The sequence below is a fragment of the Anomalospiza imberbis genome, chromosome 15, assembly GCF_031753505.1.
Source record: "Anomalospiza imberbis isolate Cuckoo-Finch-1a 21T00152 chromosome 15, ASM3175350v1, whole genome shotgun sequence".
In the NCBI taxonomy this organism is placed as follows: domain Eukaryota; kingdom Metazoa; phylum Chordata; class Aves; order Passeriformes; family Viduidae; genus Anomalospiza; species Anomalospiza imberbis.
Window position 1 is genome coordinate 1,220,235 of NC_089695.1, and position 19,957 is coordinate 1,240,191.

Sequence of the window (19,957 nt, forward strand, 5' to 3'; positions counted from 1 at the left end):
GAGGTGTTCAGCCCTGTTTGGTTTGCACAGGGAAGTGCAGAGAGCTCTCATTTTCAGTCTGTTCTGTACCCCATTAATTTCTAATGCATTCAGCTCCCCTTTCATGCACACACCAGTAACTCAGCCATGTACCAGCAGAAACATTGTCAGGAATTGTAGTTTGGCGAGTGCGGAATGCGGACCTGGAGCCCCATTGTGTACCACATGCTCTTGTACAATAAAATCCCTTGTTACTACATTTGGAAACGATAAATCATGTTACATAAAGTAGCCTGACAGGTCCCATTTCAATGGGAATTTTAATGCTTTCATATTAACATTCTGACTGTGTCCTTGACTGTCTGGATTGCATTAGAGGTGCTTGGCAGCAAATGGAGAAAAGCCACTGGGAGGTTCAGAGCAGGCATTCCAGGCACACATCACTTCAGGATGGCTTTTTATTTTCCCTGGTTTCCATCTTCTCTTTGGTCTCAAGTGCTTGAGCACCACAGCAGGGTCTGTTTGGGGGTGGGGATTGTGTTTCTTTTTGATTTAGATTTTAATTTGACCTATTCTGGTATGGCACAACTTCAAGGTGAGGGAGGTGGTTGAGCCCAGGGTGTGGCCCTGCTCTGCCTCAGGGAACTCTTGCAGGCCAGCGTGGTTTGGATGTTGGGGTCTCCGGAGAAGGTCCCAACACTGCTGGATTTGGACCTGGTGGACCCATAACTTGTCAAATGCTTAGTTTGCACTTTTGTGTCTGTGTTCAGTGCAGTTAGGGGAATGTAATACTCCACAAAAGTGCTGTTTGCTCGACCTTAATTGCACTATTTTGCTTTTCTTTCCTAAGCTTCTCTGAACATCTCTGTTGCTTGGAAAGTGATTGGGCAGGAAAGTGCCTGGCTTATCTATTCAATATCTGCTGGGAGAAATCATTTGTCTTCAGAACTACCAGCAAAGGATATTTCTACTCCTGACACACTTGCAATTTACAGAATGGAGATGTGTTTTCATGATGAATTTGCCTATTAATAATGTTGATCCACAGCTTTGTATGCCCATCAAGGATCCAGGCTTGGAAAGGAGCACGTGAATTTTCACATGACTGTGAAATTCATTTATAACAAGTATCTATATACTGAAAGGGCTCTTGCATAGCCCTTTTAATGAAAGCATCTGTTTCTGTGGGAATAGATGTGAATTAAAATGGCACACTGATCTGTGTTGATGATAAAGATGCTGATAAAAATTCTGCCTTGAGATAATCTACACTTTCTTTTTTAATATTGTTTGTCAGTTTAAGATGCCTGAGTGCTGACATGATGGATGTGGTTTGAAAGCCTGGATGGGTTTTCCTGTCATGGACTTTGCTGCTCAGTAGAGAGCTGTGCTGTTATGCTGGGCCCTAATTTCCATAGACATTATTGCTTTGACAAAAATGCTGCTTTTAGAAACAGAACACTTCTGAAGTGATAAGAGTTTTAAGTTTAATGCTTACAGGCTGCCATAGCGTAAATATTTCAGCATCATTGGAGTGAAGCCAGATGAAGATGGTGAGAACTTCACACTGTGTTAGTCAGGCATTTTTGGGAAGCCTGAATCAAGCTTCCAGGTGTTCACCCAACACCATCCTCGTTTGGGACTTCAGTGTGGGGTTTTCAGGAGATGTTCTGGCACCTTCTGTTTCTTAGGGAGTAATAGAAGCACTTACGGAATTTGAGACGTTCTGAAGAGTCCAGCTCATGCAAAGTTCTGTGCACCTTGTGGTCTTTGGGTTTTGAAGCTCATCAGAGTCTTCCCTGTCACCCCCAGTGGTTTCCCTGAACTTGTCCCAGTGTTGATGTGGAATTGCTGTTCTAGAGACCCCAAACAACTTGAGGTGCCCAGCCCTAGAGGGGAGGCATGGCAGCACATCTGGCTCCAGCTGTGTGCCCTGGGTGGGGGCACAGGCCAGTGCAGCCACTGATGCCAGTGGCACAGCTTGCAAGTCCTGGATGCTTTTCCAGACCCAAGACAGTTTTTGTGCTGTGCAGATGCATCTCTTAAAGAAGCATATGGCTGGCTGAGTGCCTCCTGAGAGAATCCCAGCAAAGCCCAGCACTCACACCTCAGGTCTGATTTCAGTAGGAGTCTCTTGAAGTCTTAAATCACTTCTGTGCTCCATCCACCGCCTTCAGCCTTTGCTGCTTGTTTGGTGCAGAGCTGCCAGCGAGAACTCTCTTAAATTGAATAGATTTGACAGCAGCTGGGACTTGTTCTGAACTGCCTTGTACAGCAGAACTCACCCTTGCAGCCTTTCCACACTTTGCAGCATTTTTGTTACAGACTCTTAATGTATGTATGTAATGTAAAAGAAGGAAGGTGGCTGCCCTCACTTACAGTGCTCACTGCAGCCAGCTGTGCAGCAGAGCTGAGCTCTAGTGCTGGCTCTGAACAGGAATTGAGTCCTGTGGATACTCTTGAGTGGCAGTGAAGGCTCCCATCCTACCTGGTCCCTCCTTTCCCCCTTCACCCTTTGCTTTTGTGTTGGTGAAACACCTCCTTTCTTGTCAGGCATGTGTCCATCTCCAATGTTAACACATTCTGATCTTCTGATAATACATTATGAATCTTGACCTTTCTTAATCTCATGTTGATCAAATAACATTTAAGATTGGTGCAGGGAAAACCTGCAATAATAATCTGTACAGCATTGTTTGTGATATGGAGGTTGGCATTTTGCAGTGTTTTACTTTTGTTGAACTCTGAGTGGTTTTACATAAATACACTCCAATGCTGTGCATAGTTTCTGCCTTAACATTGTGGTTTATGGCTTAATTCATTTGAATTCTACTGTTTTGTAGGAAAATATTTGAACTTTATCTGTTTACATAAGATCAAATATGTAGTCACCCCTAATGCAACTCCATTTCGTGATACTTGAGTAGTCTCTCAAAGTCAGATTCGAGGAGTATGGATGGAATGGAGCATGTAAGTTTGCACAGTGACTGCTGATCTGTGGATAAACAGTCTTTAGCCTCCAGCAGGATCATGCTCTCAGTGTGCAGAAGTATTACACACACAACTGGGCTTTTCAATTCCTCTCGTTGGAGGAAGGGGGTGATGGAATTATTACAAAGCTGGAGTACCACAATTCTTGTATTGCAATGACATACTTAATTCTAAAGTCCTCAACTTCTCCATTTTCTTTTGCCTTGATCTAATACAAACTCTGGATTAAGTTCCATCTGCAGATGGGATTCAGGAGATAATGAAAGGAGAGGAGAACAGTCACTGTCCATGTACACACGTGTCCCTGTGTCTGTGTGGTACCACTTGTCTCCTCTCCAGTGTGCCCATGACATGCAAAACCTGTTGTGCTCTTTCATTTTTTTCCTTTCCAGTACCTCTTCATCTTTTTTACAGCTCCTGCTGGAAGCATTAGGGGACTTGATGGAAACTGGGATATTCTCTTCTGGATGTGGTGTTTATTATCCAGACTCAGCTCTTGCTTAACCTGTTTTACCCTGTGTAAGAGGCTGATGTTCTGTAATGCTTTTAATGTGTCCTGGAGCTTCAGACCTCGTTTGTCCCAGAAAGTCAGCAGAATCAATACAGAATAATTAGCATTTGTGGCTTATCCAAATAGTGGCAGCTCTCTGGAATTTAAATAGAGGCAAAAGAGTGACTTAATCCTTCTCATGTCTGAGAAAAGGATGAGGCTTAAGCTGTATCTTGGAACACTGTTGAAATAGAGGAGAGAACTTTGGCTTCCTCCTGGCCTACACAGGGACACATTCCTTTAGCAGGAGGGATAGGAGTCCGAGGGGAAGCAGCAGAGCCAGCTTGTGTATGGCAGGGTTAAAAACCTGCTCAGGCTATGTGAAAACACTTCATGACTTTGGAGACTGGATACTCACAAGTTATTTTTGCTGAACAGGCATTCTAGAAGAGTTGTTTCCTTACAATAAGAGCAACAAAACCAGAGGCTGTCAGGTCAGGAGCTGCCTTGCAGAGGTGGGCTAAAAGGTGCATTTTTCTCAGCAGCAATTAAAAAAAGCACTGCCATTGAGCCACAAAGGGAAAACCAGGGCTTGTGCAAAATTACCAGTAGGCAGTGAAGAATCAAACCCAGATGGTTCTGTGCTGGCTTTCACAAATACCTGTGCCTTCCACAAATGGAGGGTGTTTTTCTTTATTGTCTGTGTCAGAGTGAATGCAAATATTGTGGGATGTGCAGCCACTCGTGGAGTATCAACTCCACTGCCTTCCTGGTAACGTCTGTCTGTCAAGAAACAAGGCTTTTGCCATTCATTGGGTGCTCCACTGCTGCCATATGTGGCCAGAAGAAAAAAATTGCTTCTCAGCTCAGAATCTCTTTGATATGCCTGAGGTGTTGTCAGCTGTGGTTTGCTGAATATGATAACGTGAATTGACATTATCAGTTACGTCTGAAACCTGCGGAGTGATGTGGCGAAATGAGGCCTACTACTTCTCTGGGGGGAAAAGGCTCTGAAAAGAGATGGTTCTTGGTTTAGGATCAGTTCAACTTTGTAGGTGTGGTATCTTGAGAGTGAAATCTGTGAGGCACAGGAAGTGTGGGTGACATGGGAGTGTGTGGGGGAGTGACTGCACAGAGATGAGGAGCATCTTGGGGATGCAGGTGCGCCAGTCCGGAGTGCCGTGACTGCTCCAGAGCATCCTTCTAGCTTGCCTCTCATCTGCTGGGGTTTAGGGAATTTGTTTTGACCTTGTATTTAAAGGATGGATTCCTTAAAAAAGACTCCAAAACCCTAAAGTACTTTTTTGTTGCCTTTGATTGATTGAATTTTGGAGTAAGGTTCCCACCTGCAGGTGTGGCAGGCAGCTTTTTTAATATGATGACAGATGAAGATTTGGCTGTGAGGCTGCACACAGGGGCTGTTGGGGGAGTTGGAACATTGACTATCCTAAACTGTTCAAGACTTCAAATAATCCTGATACTGTTAAATTTCTTTTCACGTCATCTTGATATATGAATGTAGTCGCATAGTTTCTCCCCAAATTAAAATACTTACAGAGATGTTAAGGAATGCTGGAGATACTTAAGCAATTTCTTTGAAACACCAATCTCATTATGTGCTTGAGATTTTAGCTATTTTTTTGAGTTTATTTTCTTTTCTGATACTACCTGCAGCATTGGTATATGGTGCTTTAAAAAGCCCCTGTCTGCTGCGTAGGAAGATAACCCTGGGACTTGTTTGTAGCATACACATTTTGTCCTGTATCTGGTGTTGGAAGTTGATGGATGTTTTGCCTTTCAGGCTTCCCAGCAGATAAATTGCAGCTGTGAATGTCAGTGGTGCCCAAGTCAGATCCCTCCATGTACATGCTGTCCCCATGGTTTTTAACCCAATACTCTGCACTGCTTTTAAGTATGCATTATTTTTATTCAAGTTCTCTTGACTAAACCCCAGAATTAATGCAATTAATTCTGCTTGTTTAGAGGTTGAGCAACTGGCTGTGAGGTACCGCCCAGGTGGCTTCTGCATCTGTGGCTTCAGTCTCATTTCCCTCTTTTCAGAGGGTTTGTGTGTGTATCTCCCCCTCAGCACTCAGCCTCCCGGATTGTGTAGGGAGGAATGTGGGATGTGGGGCTGGCTTCCTCTTCCCTACTGTGCCTTTGAACCTCTCCTTTGAGGACTCTTTATTGAGTCATTTTGGGGGAAGAAGGTGACTGGAGAGCTCTGATGTCAAGTACAAAATAAGACTGCAGCCATATCACTTGATACTGTTCCTCTTAAATGCCAAATTGTGAATTTCCTTAGAGGCAGAATGAGTTTTTTGGGCATCTCTCCAGGAGTCAAAGAATCCAAATTCTAGAGGTCAGTGGACTGAAAAAAGCCAAGAAAACAAGAAGTTAATGCAGAAATAACTGAAGAGAAAGAAATTGAAAGCTCTTCAGCCTTGAGCCTGGGCAGGTGACCCCTTTGGAGCTAATGGCCTACAAGATGAGCATGTTCCTTCCTGCAGGGCCCTTTCCCTGGGGAAGGCAGGGTCTTCACCAGGCCATGGAGATGTTGATGCTCTTGTGAGGGTGGGTTTGCCGTGTGGCTCTGGTAGCCACAGGAGAGATGGGTTGCTGCTCCTCCCCACTGCAGTCAGTCACAGCTGTGCTCACCCCAGGGGCTGCTCCTGTGTGTGCAGGAGTGAGAGGAGCCTGTCAGGAATGTGTGTGGAGAGAAAAAAAGGTGGTAATTATTCGATTCTTCCTGTCCTGTACACACCCACCCACCCATGAGGGCACTTTCACAGAGAAAGTAAAACTGCCTTTTTGGTGGCAGATGCTGAATTCTCCAAACTTCCTCTAAATTTTAATCTCCGGTCAGTTTTGTAGTGCTGTGGAAGCCTATTTCCCCCATGCCTCCAAGTTATGGGTATCCTCAGCTGGACTTGAGGAGCATTTTTGTAACAGCAGGACACTCAAGTACACAGGGCACTTGTATCCCCTGGGAGTATTTCTGGTGTTATTTCCAGGGGATTGATTATTTATGCGTTGTGTAAACGTGCTCTGTGACTTTGATTCTATTACCCACTCCTGGAGCAGTGCCTGTGTGCAGGGAAGGGTGCTTTCAGTGCTAGACTGCAGTGAAGTGTAGATTCAGTTACAACTTATTTCTTGGTGTAAAACTGAATTTACCAGCTGAGTTTTTCAGATTACTGTCAGCTCAAGTACCTTCAATCTCCTGCTTTTTCTGTGCCAGTTTTTGCAGTTCTGTGTATTAATTCTCTTCATTTTTAATAGCTGTTACTTTATCTATCTAACGATAATTCAAATTGTGTATCTAATGATCTCTTTAGAAATAGAAGATAATACAATTAAAAGTTTGAAATGTCTCGGCATCCCATAGCACTCAGCTTTGTTTTCCTTTCCTTTCCTGGATGCTGAGGTGATGCTGCCTTTCCCCTGCACCTCAGATGTGCTGAGTGTTCCTAAATGGTTTATTTCCTTTGACATTCATTTTCTTTTGAAGAAGGACAGCCACTTAGTAAGTGCCAGGCTTGTACTGGAATTCTAAATACTTTAATGCATTCTTATTATCTGCAAGGGTGGCTGGCTAATTAGTTAGCTTAGTAAATAATAGCTTGGTGATGAAGGTATGCACACCACGTTTCTGGGCTTTTTAATCCCCCACAGTGCCCCGGTGAGTCACTGGCTCTGGGTGAATGGAGGTGATGTAGATGAGGTTGGCTTGGTCTGAGTGCACTCAGTGGGATCCTCCTCCTGGGCAGCCAGGGCTGCTTCTGAGCCCTTTTGGCTTCTCAGGGACTTCACCTGACTCCACAGATGCTGACCCTGCAGAGCTGCCCCAGCACAGGGAGGAGCTGGAGCTGCTGGAGCCAGCCCAGAGGAGGCTCCAGGATGAGCAGAGGATGGAGCAGCTCTGCTGGGAGGAAAGGCTGGGAGAGCTGGGATGGTTCACCTGGAGAGGAGAAGCTTTGGGCTGAGCTCAGGGTGGCCTTGCAGGGCCTGAAGGAGCCACAGGAAATATGGAGAGAGACGGTTGACAAAGGGGAATGGCTTCCTACTGCCAGAGTAGCTTCAGATCAGATATTGGGAAGGAATTGCTCCTGTGAGGGTGGGCAGGCCCTGGCACAGGGTGCCCAGAGCAGCTGTGGCTGCCCCTGGATCCCTGGTAGGGTCCAAGGCCAGGCTGGACACTGGGGCTTGGAGCAGCCTGGGATACTGGGAGTATACTGGGAGGTGTCCCTGTCCATGGCAGGGGTGGAATGAGATGATCTTTAAGGTCCCTTCCCACCCAGGCCTTTGTGGGATTCTGTGATGGAGAGGAGATTCTGCTGCTTTTGCTGCTGCCAAGGCTTGAGGGTCTTAACAATTAGTCAGCTTTTCCTGCTGTTCCTAGTTTTTAATACCTATTGCTTCCTGTCAAAGGCAACTTCATACCTATTTTTTTTGTTGGTGTATGGCAGGTTGAGGCTGCTGAATCCCCCCTACAGGAAACGCTTTTAAATCTGTTGCAAATTAAACCTATTTCTATTTCTAATAATGAATAAAGGATACATTAATTCTAACTTTGAATGTCTTGTGACCATATTGGTAGGATTGCTTTATTATCTGTTTCTCCAAGCTGTCTTGCCAGGAGTTAGGTGGCTTTATTCCCAGATTTATAATGCATTCTCTTCCTCTTGGAAAGGGCATATGCTGCCTTGGCTCACTCCTTTTAATTTGAGTTTTGCAGGGGTCTGTGTTGTTCCAATTTTAGTTCTATTTCTAAAGCCTTTTGCACACATGTAAAATTTGATAAAAACTACAATATCTCAAGGCTTTTACAATTACTGCAGGTGTAAACTTCAGCCTGCTTTTCGTGCTTCTGGATATATCTATTAATTCATGTAATTTGCAAAGGAAAATCTTGAGATATTCCTTAGATAAAGTTGCTAATTAACATAAAAAAGAAAAACCAAGCCCGCTCCGGTGGTAGACTACTCGCCAGCCCCAGCAGCTCTCTGATGACTCCTGCTAGAAGTGGTTTGTCCCCCTGATTTTGTATTCTGAGACATTCCCCCATCCATCCTGCTTCTCCCATCTAACCAGGCATACTGGAAGTGAGATGAATTGACCTGTAGCCAAGCTTAACCAGTCGTCACTTGGCAAAATCCCTTGGGAGGAAACAGCTGGAAGTGTTGACAAAATATTGAGCAGCCCCCTTGAGCTCCTGGTTGTCACTCGCTGCAGCCTGGGTCAGATCTCACCTGGCTGTACTTGGCTGGGGGGATCTAGCATTATTTTGATCTGGGTGCTGCATGAAGACACTCTAGGTTTAAAATGGAGCTTTTATCAGCAGCTGTGATCTGTTCCAGGGCCTGTGGGGGCTGTGATGCGGTGCTGTCCTGCTCCTTTTCCAGCACAGGTTTTGTGCTTCTGTCTGAGCTGGGGGCTGTGGTCCAGGAGAAGGAGCAGCCTGTCTGGAAGTGCTGGAGTCCTAAGCCCTGACACCTCACAGCAGGGAGGGGTAGGAGCATGGGATTGCAAATTGCAGTAGTAGGATGCCAGAGCCACTGCAAAGTAGCCCCTTTACATCTGGAGTCAGGTGAGACAGAGACACAGCACTCCTCTGCCTCTGTGACATGGAGGCAGGAACTGCCCTGGGGTGGAGAGAGTGACCCCGAGATGGGCTCAGGGGGTTGGAGTGTGCTGTCAATAACCCCAAGGTATGGGGCTCCATCCCTTGGGAGTTGGATTCTGATCCTTGTGGGCCCCTTCCAGCTCAGGATATTCTGTGTTCTGAGCGTGCTGCTGGAACAGGGGCCTGGCACACTGCGCCAGGGCAGCCAGAGCCCTGCAGCTGCCTCTGAGCTCAGCTAAGAAACACCTGCAGGGTAACGAGAAATGGAAACCTCTGCCATTTTGTAAAAGGTTTCAGGTACATTTGCTTGGTTAATGCTGGGGCTGGTCTGGCTTGCAGAGCCCCAGCCTCATGATGTGATGGGAGCTGGGGAAACTCGATTCCATGAAAAGTCAGGTTTAGCGTGTGATGTATTATTGCCAATTTGGGTTTTCATTTGCGCTTTTAGGGAAAAGATGTATGTTGTTACAGGATGACTTTCTTGGCACCCTGGCACTTTCCTACCATTACTGACCTTAAAAATAGATATTTTTGCTTCAGTGATAGAAATGTGCTGCAGAGGTGTAGAGCCTTCGTGTTATATATCATAAAACATATGCTATTAGCTTGCTAGATATAAGAATAAGCCTTAAGAGAGCACTGGTAGATAGATCTGTTACCTAGAAGTGGTATAAAAGTAGCACAAAATGTTTGAGAATCTGTTGTTTTTCAGACCTGACAAACACCTCTCTTCATCCCTTCCTCCCCCACACCACAGCTGCAAATAATAGTAAAAAAAAATTACCTTTTGCTGTTGCAATGATGTTTTTTTCTCCTTAAGAAATAATACATTGATAGCACTAGACAGTAACTTTCAAGGTTTGGTTTCACCATCGCTTAAAAGAAGACTTACAGGATCAGAATCTCCTGACTTGGAGGAACCCAGAAGAATTCCAGTGCCCTGCCCAGACACCCCAACAATCCCCCCTGGGCATCCCTGGCAGCGCTGTCCAAAGGCTCCTGCAGCTCTGGCAGCCTCAGGGCCGTGCCCATTCCCTGGGGAGCCTGGGCACTGCCAGCACCCTCTGGGGAAGAACCTTTCCCTGAGATCCACCCTGAGCCAGAAGTCCAAAAACCTCAGATCAGCTGGCTTTCCTTGATCAACCAGGTGGGATCCCCTGTTGCAGAAGGGAATCAGGTTTGACAAGCAGGACTTTCCCCTTCTATAGCCATGTTGGTTGTGACTGGTGCCTGTGTTGTCCTCCAGGTGTTTTTCAACACCTCCCAGAATAATCCCATAACTTTACCCAGCACTGAAGTGAGACTGACAAGCCTGTGGTTTCCAGGGTCCTCCTCCTTGCCCTTCTTGAAAATCAGAACAATGTTCCCCAGCTTCCAGTCAGCTGGGACCTCTCCAAATTCCCAACACCACTCAAAAATCATCTAGAGAGGCTTTGTGATGATATCAGCAGCTCTTTGAGGATTCTTGGATGAATCCCATCAGGCCCCCATAGGTTTGTAGGGATCCAGCTGGAGCAGCAGATCCTGCATGATTTCAGGGTCAGCTGCGGGCAGATCATTGTCATAGTCATGGTCCTCCAGCTCAGGGCACTGGGACCCCTTTGGTCCATGATCCATGTTGAAGACAGAGGCAAAGAATGCATTAAACATCTCTGCCTTTCCCTGTCCCTGTCTGTGAGATGATCGTCCTCATCCTGGAACACACTGAAGTAATTTCTACACTGCCTTTTGCCATTAATATCTTTGTAAATTGTTATTATTCCCCAGTTCTGGCAGCTCCAGCTCCAGCTGAGCTTTGTCCACACGGATTTTCTGCCTGCAGTGGGGGAAGCAGCAGCTCTGTTCTTCCCATGTCACCTGACCCTGTTCTCACTGGGCACACTCCTTCCTTTTTAGCCTCATTTCCAACCTGGCTTGGACACTTCCAGAGCTGGGGCAGCTGCATTTGGTTGTTCTTAAGATGTGGATTCTTACAAACCAGTCCCAATATTTCTAGCTGCTCCCAGTTTTGCCCTTGAGTGGGAATTCCAGACTGAGTTACAGGGATTAGGAATGATTTTTAGCCTGGAGCAGTCCTGAAGCTTTTGGTCAGTTGCTATTGAAGTTAAAAGATGCTGTGAAATGTGGAGGAATGTGCTCTCCTGATTTTTCTTTTTCATTAGGGGACTGACTGCAAGACTGAAGTTGCAAATTATAGCTCTCCTGTGAGAAAATAAGATTTTTGGAGGTTTTTTTTTAATATTAGTGAAGTGACTGGAAGTATGTTACTAACTTGAAATATTTGGTTTGAAGGCAGTGGTTTTGATAACAGAGGTAATGCAGACTTCTCTTGATAATAACTGCATTACATAAAAAGAAGTGACCAAACCACTTGTCAGAGTAGAAATCAGCCTGTGTACTTGCCTTGATAGAAATTGTTTTAATAATCACAAAAAGGTCCTATTTTCTGCTCAGAAGGTATGTGGGTTTGATTTTTTTTTTCCTGGCTCAGCTCACTAAAACCTGTTCATGTTCTTTATCATACTTTTCACCTTGTGCCTATGAACAATCTGGAGCAAGTATGAGGACTTGTCATTTAATCCTAGTCCTGTCAGTAGTTAAAAACACTTCTCTTGCATAAGCAAATGTAGGAAACAGGATGGAGTAATTATAAAAAAAACCCTTTTATAACTCTTTCCGTGAGTAAACTTCCCATTAAAGGGTTTGTTTTGAGATTTACTTTTGACTTTTAAATATTTTTTGATTGATATCAGTTAGTTCCCCAGGATCACTGATTGCATGTATTTCATAATGTGACACAGGAAATCCACCTGAAATGTCTCTGTTTTATATATATTTAATTAACTGCATATGTGTGCATAATGAATGCTTTAGAGGGATAGGGTGGTTGAGTTGTTTTGTTATTTGCATAAGCTCATATTTTTGGAGTAGTTTTGTGGGATTTTCCTGCTTCCCATGGGCGCCATGGCCAGGCAGGATGGACTGGGTTTTGTTGTTGATTGTGCCAGCACAGCCTCAGGTTAGGGTAGTGGCAGTGAGCTGTTTTCTACAGTGGAGCTATGTTTGCATGAACAATTGAAATTGCTTTCTAAAGCTGATGATCACTTACTAATTTGCCTGATGGAGACTGGTTTGGAATAAATGGGCAGTAAAAGTAGGTGTCAGAAAGTTCCTCTCTTGATGATGCAGCTTTATTGGGCCATATTCAAATGATGGAGTGCCCACTAGGAAGGAAGAAGCAGTCTGCAGCTGGGTGGCATCAGCTCATTTGAAAGTGGCATAAACCTTTTTCATGTGTCTCTGGACACTCTCCTGGCACCCTTTGTCAAGTTAATTGTTGTCCATAGACAGCTCTAGGTATGAAGGGACAATATCCCTGGGATTTATCTGCTGGGTGCACTGGAGTCTGCCTCCTCTTTGTCTATGTTTCCATTTGTCCCTGTGTTTGAGGGTGTGCTGTCAGACGGGAGGGGCTGGGGAAGGTGTGGAGCACTCATATCCCACAGCTCCAGCAATGATCCCACTGCTATGCCAGTGCTGTGTGCTCAGGAGCCTCCTGCTTGCTGGCCTGGGCTCTGCTGGGAAGGGACAGCTCTGCAGCAGGGGGACAAGGGCTTGGAATTCATTCCAGAAACACCTCTTGGGTGTGGAACAAAGCAGTGTTTTATCCAAGTTTCAAATTTATCAACAAAGATTTACAACTATTTATTTATGCTGACTAATTCAAAACTTGGTGTGAAGGAGTCACTGCAGTTTGTTCAGAAGTTCCCAGCACTGAGGGTATTCTGAATGGTCTGTAAAGAACTGGAATTCCTTAGTCCTGATGCTGATGTGTTGTTACAAAGTGAGCTCTGTGGGTGTTTGCTGGGTTTAACTATGGGTGGTATTGTAGCCAGTCTAGACACTTGCTCTGCACTCAGTGGCCGGGGGAATACCGAGCAGCAGCTCGCTGCACGTTGAGCCATTGAGGCTGATACTTCGTGGGTTCCGTAAATGGCTGTCCTGGTTTGGCAAAGCCAAGACAAAGGTGAACAGACAGCTCCTAATAGTTGAGTAGAGGGTGGACAGACATTTCCTAGAAGTCACCAAAGACTCTAGGAACTTGTCTGAAGTATCTCATTTTTGTTCTGAGTGTAGTGTCTTGTTAAAGATGCAGTACCTACCAAAGCTCACTGGGTTGGTTGGTTTGTTTTGGTTTCGTTTTGGGTTTGGTTGGGTTTTTTTTGTTTTTTTTTTCTGGTTCATTCCAATCAGATGTCTAACCTTAGCCTTTTTGGAAGTTTCTGGATGCTAAATGCAGGTGGAAGGCATCGGAAGACACAGCTCCCTCACTTCCAAGCTCCACAGCTGCTATGGTGCTAATGGACATCCCAGAGCTAAGCTGGTCATCCACAGACAAGAATATAAACTAGAGATGGCTTTCTCTGCCTACCTGCCCTGTGGCTGTGGAATTCTTGAAGGCCTGCACTCTGCAGATAAACCCTTGCTACCCAGAGAGCTTCCAGCTGTCATGAGGAGCTCCCCAGCTTGGCTGCCTTTGCTCTGGTCAGCCTTGCAGAGACCTGCTGCTCCCCTGGGTGCTGAGCTCAGTGTTTGTCCTAACTGGAAGCAGTTCCATCTATTTCCAGCTGTTTCCATCTTCAGGACTATCTGGAAAGCTTGAGGAGGAGTTCTTTAACCCTTCAATTATTCAGCCAGAATTTCAAGCAGCTGTTGCTGTTTGTGTGGGGATGTTGTGCTTCAGGGCTGGACAGGATCAATAAGTAGTTCCAGGTCTTTACTAGAGCACGTTGTCTTCTCCTGAGGACAGCAGAGATGCTGCTTTAATATCTCCTGCTCTTTAAGTCAGAGGTGTGTGCTTAGACCTGGGGGCTTGCAGCATGGCCCTTCTGGGTGGTTTTCCCAACCTGGGGGTTTGTTCCTGGCTCAGATCCTTTGAGAGGTGTGTGCTGAGGATGTTGAGTGCACAATCTCCCTCTGGAGCAGCTGGACTGCTTGGACAGCTGAAATTTGCCTCCTTAAAGCAGGGGTTGTTAGCAAAGCTGCTGAGTGACTGCAGTGCAGAACTGTTTTTCCCCAGTTAAGTGCTGTGTGGTGCCTTCAGTGATGGAACTGCCCTTGTAGCATTGTGTCCCTGTCCCTTTCCCATGTTCTCACTCCTCAGCAGACTGTGTTGTTATTAGCTTTACTAAGAGCTCTATTAATTTTGCAGGTTTTTTTTCTCTAAAAGAATTCAAACTTAAAGTGGTGTTAGGGCTGAAGCAATCCATTTGAGGGCAGGAATTGATAGTCCCAGCTAACAGCACATGGCTTTTCAGGCAGAGGTTTTGGATATGTGATGGATTATTTAGGAGTTAGTGGAAAAGAGCAAATGCTTCCTAATAGGAACAGTTGCTGTAGGGTTGAACTGCATTCCACATTAACACACTACTCAATATTTTTAGCTCTTTGCAAACATATAAGTAAAACTACTTCTTGCAGCAAGATTTTCTGAGTATTTTGTACACTTCATAAAGAATATTTAAAGTATTTTAGTGGCTATACAGTTAAGAGGTATCTTGGAAGGACCTTTCTGCTTGAAATTATTTCCTGTATCTAAAGCTGTCTTTAATCTCATGTGGTCTCACAAAACCCATTCTGCCTATTAAATATGCAGTAAAGCTGTTCTGTTTGGTAGAAGATTGTATGTTTAAACAGCAGAAGTCCTCACTGCTCCTGTATTTTAAAATTAAAAATTCAGCTGCAACACTACCTTCAGATTCACAGCCATTAGAATGGATTTTTCAGATTTATTCTCCTGATTACAATACAGAAAATTAATTGCTTTTGACTGTAAAGAATTATGACTCATTCATTATTTAAGAACCTTCTTGATGGATGAAGCTTTTCCACTTACTCCAAGACTTCTCATGAAATATGGCTGGTTTTTTTTAACTGGTACAAAGCATGATGCACCTCTGTCAAACAGTGGCTGCACTGCCCATGCTGTGGGGCAGGGAGGGGTGAAAGGAAAACCAGCATCTCCTCTGTGTCCAGGTTGCTTGAGTATTCAATGTACAAGGAGTAGAGTCTGCTGGGGATAACAGGGAAGTTACTTCCATGGCATTTAAAAGAAATACCTTGATTGTATAAAAGAACGATTGATTACTTCATTTAAACATCAATACCTTTTTATTTTGCTTGTGTATGCATGCTGCAAGTATTTGTGTTACATACTGGGGAGAAGAAATTTAGTTTAACTCAAGGGATGTTCCCCTCTGGTCGTGGTTCAGCTTCTTGCTCCTGGCTTTTATGTTTAAATGATTTTTGTGTGTGTTTAACTTTTGTCCTTTTAGAAAACTTAGAAGAAAAAGTCAAATTACAGACCTTGTGGATTAAAACCAGCTGAAGAGCTGAAATCAGGGTTTGGTTACCTGTCAGCCCAGAAGGGTTTGCTCAGTGCCCTTGGCAGCCAAACCTCTGGAGTTGTGCATCACAGAAACAAACATGGGACTGTGCTACTGAGACACTTGTCCTTTTTTTGTTTCATAGAATCACAAAATGGTTTGGGTGGGAAGGGACCTCTAAAATCACCCTAGTCCAGCCCCCTGCAATATGTAGGAACAGCTTCAAGCAGATCAGGTCACCCACATCCCTGTCCAACTTGGCCTGCAGTGTTTCCAGGGAAGGGGCATCCACCACCTCTCTGGGTAACCTGTCGTAGGGCTTCACCACCTTCACTGTAAAAAAATTTCTCCCAAAATAAGACCTAAAGCATGTGAATCCTATGTCAAATATAGCAAATAGAGTTTTACCTCATTATAATAAAATTTCCTAAAATCTTCATGGTAATGAAATGGTTGATTAGGTAACAATGATTTTGTAAAGCTTTTCCTTAAGAACAGATTACAGAAAATACTGACATCAGGGTTTTGTGGTGGGTGAACACTCTCACTGAATCCTGTCCCTTAGCCTGGACATTCACTGCAGGAGGGAGCCAGGGTTTCCCAGTGCTGCAGCTTTCAGTTCATTTGTGCAATCCTCTCCAGTCAAATTCTTGAATCTCAATTTTTTTGCAGTTGTCTTAACAGAGTCTACATTTAAAAGTAAGTTGCTAGTGATGTTGACATTTCCTTGTTCCTAATTGGATTTAAAGGTTTTGCATAATGTATTCAGAATACTGGTTTTTCTCTGAGGTGTGTTACCTTTGCTTGTGAGAACAACTGGGTTTGTAGTTGAGAGATGCTTTTGCTTGTAAAATTAGTCTCTGAGAGTTTGAGAAAATAGATACATTGTGTGCTGCTTTGAAGTACTAGAAGGATTTGAGAGGCAGTTTGCCAACTGACATTTAAAACCCTTGAGAGCTTGTTCCAGCCAAACCTTTTGATAAAAAAGTAAATGCAGCTACGGCTTAGTTACTAAAATGATTTTAGCTGGTGGTTCAGTGCATGTAATCATCTTGGAACATCCTGAAACATCTTCTTTTGTTCAGTTCTCTATCATGGCTTTTGGGCTGTGTCTGTGAACTTGTCACTTCTCAAACCCAGAAATCCTTCCCATGATACTGACACACCGTGGCTCTGAAGGCTGTGCTGGCTGTGGTAGCTCATGTAAAGAAAAAAAGTACTTCTTGTACCAGGAATGTTTTTGGGACCCTTCCTGGAGGGCTGTGACTCAGAACTGATGGGATGTCTCACTGTGTGACACCTCTGAACCTTATGAGCTGTTTGTCCGTGCCACACTGTTGGCAGGGCATTCCCGTTGGAATTGCCAGCTCCTGGCTGGCACAGTGACCCACAGGTGGCCCTGGAGGTGAACCTGGGGAGCCAGGAAACACCCAGGGGCAGAGCCAGGCTGGGCCAGGCCTGTGCTGATCCTGATCCAGCTACTCAAGGGCCGGGAGTTTGGCTTTGGTTTGGTTTTCATTCAGTTTTTGTTAGTCAGGAGACACCTGGTTTGGGAAGAGCCCCTGCTGCCTGCTCACTGTGGTGCAGCAGAAGGTTGTATTCTGCTCAGTGTGGTACAACAGAAGGGGCTGGATTTGCTGTGAGTGGCAAATGGCCCAAACCTGACTCTTCTGCTTGGGACAGTGGGTGCAGACAGCTTTTAACATACCGTGAAAGAGTGAGCTTTTGGCACCTCTGCTTGAAAAGGGAGGAAGAAAGAGGCAAATTCAGTTTTACAGTATACACAATTTTAATAACAAAATGCTTCTGTACACTGCACTTGTTTTACTCCATTACTTACGCCCCCTCCCACCGGAACTTGGCTCTTGAAACATAATTTAAACACAATGCATCTAGGACTCTCTGTAATCTTGGGTTGCTAAGCTGGTAGAATAGTTCACTTACTAGTGTTTTCATTAGTAAAAAGAAAAATGGGGTGAGTTGTGTTTGGCTTTTTACAAAGGAGTAGTTGGGAGATGGCAGGTGTAGCTTCTTGGTGCTTACACAGGGGTGTACAATGCTGTTTCACCCCATCTGAAGCCTGACTATACCCCTCAAAGCTTCTGGTACCTTTCCCTAGATGCTTCTTAGAAGATTTTTACACAAGATGTGAAATGCTGAATTTCCAGCTGATTCTGAAATTATCTCTAAGCATCCTGCTAACGTGGTGCCTTAAAAAGCAAAGCCCAGCACCAATTTTAGCATCTGGGACATTTGCAGTGGAGGAAGGTGTGGGGAGGGAGGAGCTGCTGTCTTTGGTTTCTGTTGTCTCCTTGCTTGTTCCTTTTGGGGGGGAGGAGAAATACTGTATCCCCCTCTGAACTTGTTTAATTTTTATGGAAAACTTCATAAGAAAGATGAAAATGAGCTCCTGGGTAAGTTTCATAGGTCTGAACAGATGGATTTTGATAGCTACACAGATCACAAAATTAAATCAACTTTATTTCCATTAAAGTAGTACAGAAATTATCTTAGACACATTAAAAATAAATGTGTAGTGCAGATTTCTGTTTTAAAGCCACAGAACGTTTCTGATTTTACAGGGTAGCAATAGGCCCCTGTCTTGTAAGGGGGTAATGGGACAGAAGCTCAGATTTGCATGTGGCTGATCACTGAAAAATCGGATCATTTCTGCTTGGGGGAGAAACAAACAAAACCAAACACCGATGGAGCAGCATTCATTATGTTTTCATATGATAGGGAAGGGGAGCTCAGTGCAGAGGAGCACTTCAGCTGGAGACTGAACACTCACCCATTTCACCCTTCATCGAGTCATTTTTACTTGTGTGCATTTAAACACTGATCTAATGCAGAGAGACTAACTGGGAGCATTAATTCAGCCTGTTCCAGGAGAATGACTCAAAACCTGAACTTGTGCTGCTGGGTTTCCATTTCACTGACACGAGGGTGAGGAGCAGGGGAAGCTGCCTGGATATCAGCAAGGATGGAGGAGATCTTTGGATGGTCCGAGAACCTCAAGGGCAGCACAAGAAATTCTGTTTCTAAAAGACCCAAAGACCTCTGAGGTTGTGTCTGGAGGTGTTGAAGCACCTGTAAGCAGTGTAGGATCTGTACAAACCAAGGCTGTGCAGCAGAGATGCTGTTTGGGGAGGGCAGGTTAACAAGCTCCTGTCATCAGCCAGTGCTCATGCTGAAATACGATTAATTTAAACCAAATCATCGTGGTTCTTGTTCCATCAACAACATAAATCAGGGACTGCTGAGTAGCGCAATTATTTCAATCCCCTCCTTGCCTGGAAGAGGCACAAGCAATTGCGAATGGAAGACAGTAACTTTAAAATAAAAAATATGAACGGCCTCTGGCTGTGTCCTTGTGCAGAGCAATGGCTCTGCCTGGTGCTCGCCGTCCCTCCGCGGGGAATTCACGTTGACTTCACCGCTACTGTTTGACATTCTGCGAGTTTTATGATACCTGTTACCCTAAATGTAATGCTTGCTGAATTGCTTTGCTTATGCCTGGAACCTGGCAACAAATGGGTTTGGAAATAGCAGACGTAAACCACAGCATTTGGGAGACTGGCTGTGGATTAGTGTGGAGTACAGGGAGGGAACGGTGCTGGGCTGTGCCTGCTGGCCTCCTGCTCTGCTGTCTGCAAGCCAAGCACCTCAGGACCAATGGAAACGTGGGTGCCTGGGTGGGTTTGCTTGGAGGGGCACTGGAATGGTGCTTTAATGCTTGGAAAATCACTGTGAGTGGCAGGGCTGGAGAAGAGGGTTGAATGCAGCATTGCTGGAGCATCTGTCTTTGCTCTTCTTGGGTGGAATTAAAAGCTCACAGAGATGGAGTGGATCAGAGCTGGGCTGTTGGGAAAGCACCTCCTGGAGGAACCTCAGCTCCTCATCAAGCAGCCTCTTCTTTTTCCTGTGTGGAAGACTGAGGTGGTACCCCTTGAACTGTCTGACAGCCAAGGTGTCTGGGATTGCTTCCTGCAAACACAGCTGAGGCTGTCAGACTTCAGTGGTGGCATCTGATTGGGGATGGCAGCTCAGCCAGATTATTTGGTTGCCAGGATAATTAACAAGCTCAGTGATAACTTTGTCTGTGCTGGTACCCTGCAGCTGTAGGTGAAAGTCAACCCCAAGTGCCTCCTCCCCAGGCTCCCAGAGCTGGCCTGTGCCAGCCAGTGCAGGGTGAGGGACAGTGATGGCCACTCAGTGCTCGCTCACCTGCTCCTAGAGCAGCATCCTGCGCCTCGGGAGAGCTGTGAGCACTTAGTTATGGGAAGGAGCAAAGCAAATCTTCCTACAGTCAGCTAAATACCCCTGGGGACCAATATGGGTTTGTGTTTCCCAGCTTAGCGCTGGCCTTCTGCCTCATGTGGGCTTTAATAATCAGGAATATCTGCTTTTGTCCACCTACCCCTCAGGATTTTTTTTGTAGTCAGTTAAAAGCAGTAATTAATTTCCCAGAACAGGTGTAAATGG

At 45.0% G+C, this 19,957-nt stretch overlaps 1 protein-coding gene across 2 annotated transcripts in view; it reads left to right on the forward strand.

Moving 5' to 3' along the window:
* Positions 1-19,957, forward strand: part of CTNNA1 (catenin alpha 1) — a 118,218-nt gene that overhangs the window by 37,319 nt on the left and 60,942 nt on the right. The window contains exon 1 of one of the 2 annotated variants that reach the window (XM_068205496.1): positions 9,302-9,383. The exons of the other annotated variant lie outside the window; for it this stretch is intronic. The gene's annotated coding sequence lies outside the window, so the exon portion shown is untranslated. Of the gene's footprint in view, positions 1-9,301; positions 9,384-19,957 lie in introns of those variants that run through there. 2 annotated transcript variants of the gene reach the window in all.